Genomic DNA, 8,323 nt, shown 5'->3' on the forward strand with positions numbered 1-8,323 from the left:
CTATCTATCTATCTATCTATCTATCTATCTATCTATCATCTATCTATAGATCTATCTATCTTCATCATCATCAGTAACAGAGGTATGGACAATGGCCAATTAAACTAAAACTTGAATTTATTGTATGATTTGAAATGTATTGATTTCTTGAAAAGCAGCTTCTTGTCAAAATGATAGAAAAAGAATTTACTAAGGACTTACAATATGCTAAGCAATGTGCTGAGCAGGCATACAAAGAAAAAGATAAAGATGGTCTCTACCCTCAAAAGCTTACATTTTCATGGGGAGACAGTCTTCAAAGTGTATTAGTGACCACAGAAAAGTACTTTGATTCAGAAATTTTCAGGGTTGCTAAGTAGAATCTTAGGGGAGAAGATTGACATACTACATCCAAGAACAATTACAGAATTGATTGGATTATGGTTCCTGGTTTCAGAACTGGTTGTATGGGTAACATGTAAAGGGGTTTGAGGAGATAAGGTAACTGACAAGAAAAAGAAGTCTAGAAAGTTGCTAGTAAAGTGCAGAATGGCTGAGGTGTTTCCTCAAAAAGGAGATCTTGCTAGTTACTGACTAGATACTCACAATGGGAAGAGGTTGGCAAGAGATTACTCTAAATAATAACTGAAATCATAGAGTATTTTAAGTTTGCAGAAAGATCTTTCCTCAGATAATTCTGTGATGTGATTATTCTCATTCCACAGAATAAGCAACTGAGATTCAGAAAGGCTCTGTATCGTAAGGCTCTAAGTAAGTGAATGAGTTGGGACTTAAAATTGAGTCTTTGGACTAAATGACAAGTGTTCTTTCCAGTGTATCAGGTTACTTTAGCAGACTACAGAAATCATATGCATCATGGTACCGAAGAATATAATGCAACACTTTCACAGTGACACATTCATGCTGGCCAAGTCCTCTGTCCCTGTGGATTTAAAGAGAGTAACTGTGAGAAGCAGGATATACCTTAAACTTTCCTCTCTTTCTGTGTCTGTGGGATTAATTGTCCTTCCAGGGGTCTTCCAAATGGAATTATGCTTCTTCTGCTTAAAATTCATCCTTACTGCTCCTATAATCTGGTGTGATACTGGATTCCTGTGGGGAAAGTTGGGGGGGGGCAGCTAGAGCCTTCCTGAGCCTCTTAGGGAGACCTGTGTAAGGTTTTCCCTCCAGCTAATTTAATAGGGAGAATTTTTCTGGATGTAGGACTCTTTTACCCTAAGATGATGAAAGAATTTATTGACTCCTTGGGTGCCTCTTGTAACTTGACCTGAGTACTTTCCCACTACCCTTTACTCCCCAGATGTGTTTTTTAATTGTTGTAACTATTGGGTCCCTTCTCCCTTTGCCTATCCAAGTTCTCATCTTCATCCTTCACAACCTACTCCTTCCCCTCAGGAGAAGACACAGGAAATGGAGTTGGGTGAGGTTAACAATGACCTGAAAGAGAGGAACTAGGGACTTAGAGGCAGATAAACCTGAGGGAGGAGAATTGTTGGTTCATTGATGATCTCCACTAACTGCCAGCTCCTTAATGAGCCTGTAGGGATCCTTCAAGAAGAGACTAAATGCTTTTCGCGATCTATGTCTCAATTTCTTCACCTTAGGCATAAGAGTTTTGAGGTCATTGTCCCAGCTCTGGCTGTCCCTATTGAATTCTATTAGATAATTGTAGGTGGAGGGACCTATGTCAAATTGTCTAGTATAGTAAGTACTCCCAAGGCTCATGGTAACACAATTTCTGCTAAAGGTACTAGGGCTGCTAGTGATAGAGACAAAAGAAAAGACAATTTACAATGCTCATTGGGATGACAGTTTGGAGAAATGTACATAGAGAAGAGCTTGGGGATCCTGTATGAAGACCTGAGGTGGGAACAATGACATAGAGGGATATCTGGAAAGACTTGGGTCTTCTTTAGTGAGACCATAGGGACTGGGAATTGTGAAGGGACCCTTAAAACATGTCTGGTAGGACATGACTTGAGGACAGTTTCAGTTGGGAGATCCTTGGAATTGACAGAACAATAATTAAATGAGAGGACATCCCAAATCATTGCACCCCAGCACTTATATTTGAGGCAAGACCTTGGAGTAAATTATATGGAATATAAAAGTAGTATATCATTGAGGGCAAGCATAGTTTAAATCATCAGGACTTTTGGGATAGCAAGACAAATGCCTTAAGAATGATTTGCTCATCTAATTGATGGCCCAGGTCTCCTCTGAGCTATAGTCTATTTTTGCCATCCTTGAATAAGGAGATGAGGAAGGTGGATATTAGGCAAGAGTGAAGGTGAAGGCATAAAGAAGGCTTAAAGAGGACAAAAAGACTGGAAGTAGGGGCTGGAGATAACAGGACTGAGTTAGGGAATAAAGAAGGGAGAAGGGGCGCTGCTTTCTTAAAATTGTTGCTGAGAAATGATTGCATTAGAAAATCAGCTAGGTAGGTATAGGAAAACCAAAGAAGAAGCAAACCCTGACTTTATGTCCCCCACTGGGATCTTCTCTATTTCCGAAGATCCTGTGATCTGCATGCCATCAATTTTAGTTCCACCTCCACTTTTCAAGCAAATATTCTCATTATCCTATTTGACGAGTCACTGTCCTCTTACCTCCCTCCTCCCAAATCATTCACATACATGAAACTACCTTCCTTTTCAGGCTCAAGATTCTGCATCCCTATTTTTCAATTAGCTCCTCCCTGTTTGCCTGACCCTTCAGCCACCGAATACCATCTTCTTTAGGCAACCTCCCCCAGGTGGTGTAAATGGAGAAAGGTTACCCTGCACTCTAGTCTGGAAGGAATTATCCCACTAATTATACGTTTTCCTGGACTATGTAACTCCAGAACCTAGGGAAATTGTTACTTAAGGTCCCCTGTACATAAGAAAGGGAAAGGCAATGAAAATGATAGAGTCAGTCAGTAAGTTAGTAAAGCATTTTATTAAGCATGGACTATGTGCCCTGAATTCTACTAAGGACTGGGGATTAGAAAAAGGTAAAAAAAAAGCCTTCTGCCCTTAAGTGTCTCCATTTCAATGGAGACAGTTTATTTATCTAGGAAAACACAAAATTTAATACACTCATATCTATATATCTTTAGACACGTGTATATCTATTTATCTATCTAGAGAAAATAATCTTATGATCTCAGAGAGAAGGCACTAGCAAATTAAGGGGCATAGGAAAGGCTGCCTTCAGAAAGTAGTTCTGAGTCTTCTAGGAATTCAGAGGTAGAGGTGAGTTGAGAGAGTATTCCAGTCCAAGGAACAGACAGTGCAAAGGCACAGAGACAAGAAATAGAGAAGAAATGGAGTGTCATATGTGAGGAAAAGCAACTAGGCCAGTGCATTTGGATTGTGTTGTACATAATGGAAAATAATACATATGGATGTTGGAAAGGTAGGAAAGGCTATGCTACAAAGAGATTTCAAATCTAAACCAAGGGCTTTATATATGATCCTTGGGACAATAGAGAACCAGTGGTGTTTGTTGGGTAAATGGATTGACACAGTCAGGGATATCACTTTGGCTACTGAGTGCAGGATGGATAGTGGTGGTGGGTAGAGAAACTTGAGGCTGGATGACTAATAAGAAGGCTGTTGTAGTATTCCACATGAAAAGTAATGAGGGTATGAATGAGGGGTGGCTATAACATGACTTTCTTCCCATCTAGAAAACCTTGTTCTCCTTAGATCAAACTTTCCTATGTCATTCTGGGGACATCTCTGCTACAATTTCCAAGATGAAGAGCCTGAGTAGTGAAGAGGTAAGGACAGTGGGCTGGAAAAGATCCTAGAGGTATTTGCTGCATCAGACTGTCTGTCCTTCAGTCACTCCCTTGGTTATTCAACCAGTATTAGTGCAGATTTCATTGTCCCTGGGCATGTAATTTAGATTGGCTGTCCTGTCTCAACAAGCAACTCTGGACCATTGTTAAGGGTGGAGTGGAGAAAGCAAAAGACTCAGTAAGAAAATCTAGGGTTTTCTTCCAGGCGTGACTTGCTAGTTCTCCAAGCTTGGATACATCACTTCCTCTCCTTGGTCCTTAATTTTATTATCTATAAAATAGAATTCATAGAATTTTAGAGTTGGAAGGAGTCTCAGCTATCTTCTAGTCCAACTCATATCTGACAGCGAATAATATATTATTCAACATTGTTGTGAAAATCAAATAAGAAGATAGATTTTTATTCTTGTGATTCAGATTTGGTTTTGAATGGCATTGTCAACAGACATGTAATATGTGTATATACATATGTATGTATAATATATAATGATGTGTGTATGTATACATATATTTTAATGATTATTTTATATTTTAAACATTCTGAATATATATGCATCTTGAAAATTCTTGAAAATAAAGGACTTTTGTATCTATATCGATATACACACAAACAGTTGTACACATATATCAACTTCTTTCCCTATTTTCAAGCAATTTGTATTCTTGCTGAAAAGGCAGGGAAGGATATTCATGCACAACACTTGATGACACATTTATAAAGTAGTAGAACAAGAAGAAAGGGCATTGGGTTCCCTTCCTCTTGCTCCTTCAATATTAGTGTCATTAACCTTGGGACCAGACAGCAAGGTAAGGGATCATAAAATTTAGAGTTAACAGTGGCCTTAAAGATCATCTTCTCTGACTTCCCTATTTTACTAATGCAGAAAATAAGGCCTCAAGGCATTAAGTACCTAATTGGAGGTTTTCAACAGCAAAAAAAAATAGGAGAGCTAGGATTTTAACATAGGGTAAAACTATGTAATATTCATTCATCAAAGTTATTGAGCTCTTTTGGACCAGGCATCAAGGATGAAATAATAACTAAGAGACAATTCCTATCCTGAAAGAACTCACTGTCTATTTAGATAGTTGAGACATGGACACAGATACATCATGGAAGGCATCATGTGCTAAGTTCCATCAATGATGAAAAAATAACATGTGAAAAAATTTCAGATGAGGAAGAAATCACTTCAAGCTGGGGAAGTAAGGGAAGGCTTCCTATAGGAAGTGACACTTAAACTAGATCCTGAAGAACTGGTTATATTTTCATAAGTGGAAATTAGAGAGGAGACTATTGGAGGAAGAGGGAATTGACATGAGTTGAGAGGGGGTAATAATATTAAATGCCTAATCTCTATATACACAAGAGAATTTATCCCCTGGATCAAACTTCAACGTGTGCAAAAAGAAAAAGATGAAGAGGACAGTGAGAAGTTTAGAAGCTTTTCCTAGATTACTTAATATGGATTTGAAGACTTGAAGTGGGAAAACACATGATAACCATCTTTGAGTGTTTGAAGGATTATCATGTGGAAGATGGATTACATGTGCTGTCCATGGTCCCAGAGGATAGAGTCAGGAGTAGTGGACAGAAGTAGCAGAGATGCCAATTTTGATTTAAAGTAAGAAAAAAATTCTTTTGACAATGAGAACTATCTAATATTGGGATGTGCTGCTTTGAAAGATGGAGGTCTTCAAGCCAAGACTCACTGATCTCTTAGTGAAATTGTCCATGAATTTATCATTCAGATATAAGTTTAGCCTTAATAATCCTTTCCGATTTAGATATTATGTGATTATTGATTAAATTGAAGGAACTTGTGTTTTTAGCATAAGGTTTATTGCTCCTATATCATAGACTTCTAGAGGGCAGGTAGGTGGTGCCATTGATAGAGCATCAGGCTTGGAGTCAAGAAGGATCTGAATTAAAATTCGGCCTCAGACATTTACTAGCTGTGTAACCTTAAGCAAGTCACTTATCCCTTATTTGCCTCCTTTCCTCATATGTAAAATGGGGACACACCAGAGAAGAAAATAGCAACACATCCTAGTACCTTTGCCAAGAAAAATCCATGGACATAACATAGGGGTCACATAAAGTTGAACTTGACTGAATGACTGAACAACAACAAAAATTTTATAGATGTAGTAACTAGTTATATATTTCTCTCCAGTCTATCTTTTGTTTTTCCTTCTCTCTATCTTTTTTATCCTGTCCCTCTTCAAAAATCTGTTTTGCTTTTGACATCTGCTTCCCTTAATCTAACATATATTTTCTCCAAATAAACTAATAAGAAAAAAACCCAGAAGGGTAGTTTACAGTAAATACATGATAATTAGAGACAGAAATGAGAAAGCATTCATGAACATTATTGCAAGATGCCTTACCTGATACTGTGTAGACAAAGAAGAAAGACAACCTTGTTCCTTACCTTAAGGAACTTACAATCTACAAGTGGGGAAATTACTAGAACATCAGGCAGTCTGGGACAAGGTAGACTGTTAGAAGTCTCAGGAAAAACATAAAACAAGCTTCTAGGAAAATCTGAGAGAGAATATTTTTAGCTAATTGGAATAGGTAAACCATGGAGGAGGAAGTGGCACCTTAGCTATCAATATTCATGGAAATGAAGAATTTCAAAAGACAGATGAAGAGACCATTCTAGGCAGGAGGAACAGTCATTTGGGTGAATTTATTTAGTTGTGGGGAAATTGGATATAATTGAATAGCAGCCAATAGCCTGCTAAAAACAGGGATGCAGAGTAAGTCAAGTGAAATACTATTAAGTGAGCTGGAAAGGTAAATGGGAGCCAGATGATGGAGGACCTTAAAAGTGTGATGGAAAGAGCTTGCATTTTATCTCAAAGACAATAAGGATCCACTGAAAGTTCTTTAGAAGGGGAGTGACTATTAGGAATAAGCATTATTTGGATTATTTGAAGGTTGAAGGATGTAACCAATTAAAAGAAATGCTTGGCAAGAGGTCCAACTAAGCAATTTTATCCTGAGAACATTTAAGGACATAACTAGAAAGATAACAGAGAGAAAAAAGATGGAAAATTGTTGGAAATATACACATATGTGAGATATATGTGTGTATATAAATTTTAACATCAAAGTACCAGATTGCTTATAGCAGAGTTAGAAATGGAACTGAAGAGATCAAAGATGGGAAAAACAACTAGAGTAGATCAATTGTATAGGTAAGATGTTTTTGGGAGAAATGACACAATTTTGATGTCATTGAGGGATTGATCCATATCTAAAGGAGGAAAGAGAAGATATTAAAATTGTGGGGGTAAAACTTCGATTTTATTACTACTTTAAAAATAGTGACTAAAAAACTTTAGATATATAAGAATGCTTCCTATTTTTCTGTTTGTCACTTTATAGGTCTCTCTTATATACCCATATGCAAATTTTAGGAAAATAATACAAAAACAGATCAATAGCATCATTGATGATGGTATTAGAAAGGACGAGACAAACTTTTGTAAGCAAAACTCTAGAGTTGACCATATCTTACATGAAAATTCTAAAACCGCTGTCTTATTCTCAGAATAAGAGAGAAACATCTTGATCCATGTCCAAGATTCTCTTCTCTCCATCTAAATACATAAATGTATAGGCTTAATCTATAATTCCTATTGATGGTTATGTAATTTATTAAGAATATTATCAAGTAACAAGGAAATGTTGAACAATTAAACAACATAAAGAAGGCTGTGACTGGACTCCCAGAGACAGTTACCATTTTGCTTTGGGAAATCCAGGAAATGAATCACTACTTCTTGGACTCCGTTCCTGCTATCTGTTCCTAAAGTCCATAATTGTTAGTCTGGCCTCCAGGGCCTCAGATCTAGTCCATGACTTTACCACTCATCTATATGACTTCTCCCCTTTTGCTTTCAGGTTCACACCCTCATCTTCTTGAATTTATTTCTTATTTTTGGAAGGGTGAAGGCAGGGTAATTGGAGTTAAGTGACTTGCCCAAGGTCACAGAACAGTGATTGTTAAGAGTCTTAAGGTTGGATTTGAACTCAGGTCCTCTTGACTCCAGGGCTGGTACTCTATTCACTGTGCCACCTAGCCACCCCCCTCACCTTCTTGTATCTTGATGTCAACTCTCAACCTCAATGCTTTTTGTGCCCCAAATCTTTGAAGAAAATCTTTTCCTTTAGGCAACTCAAGCCAACTGAGTTCCTCTGCATGTCTGTGAAAATTCTCAGGAATATAGAGCTTTGTCTCTGTTATGTTTTCAGATCTACTAAGAATGTTTTCCTTATATAAATGCTGAAATCTTCCTTTCTGCAGCCTTGGTGTATTGCTATTAGTTCTGCCTTCTGGGGTCAAGCAAAATCAATCTTTTTAAAAAAAATTATTATCAATATATATCAGTTTTATTTATTTATTTGTTTTTTGTTTTTTTGCTTTTTGGAGGGCAGTTGGGGTTAAGAGACTTGCCCAAGGTCACACAGCTAGTTTGTGTGTGTGTGTGTGTGTGTGTGTGTGTGTGTGTGTGTGTGTGTGT

At 37.5% G+C, this 8,323-nt stretch overlaps 1 pseudogene; it reads left to right on the plus strand.

Moving 5' to 3' along the window:
• The first annotated feature begins 3,653 nt into the window (after nt 1-3,653).
• Nucleotides 3,654-8,323, plus strand: part of LOC138141917 (olfactory receptor 10R2-like) — a 6,087-nt pseudogene continuing 1,417 nt past the window's right edge.

This window comes from Petaurus breviceps, unplaced genomic scaffold (assembly GCF_028583685.1).
Source record: "Petaurus breviceps papuanus isolate PSGF00001 unplaced genomic scaffold, PetGlider_PUasm1.0 90510, whole genome shotgun sequence".
Classification (NCBI taxonomy): domain Eukaryota; kingdom Metazoa; phylum Chordata; class Mammalia; order Diprotodontia; family Petauridae; genus Petaurus; species Petaurus breviceps.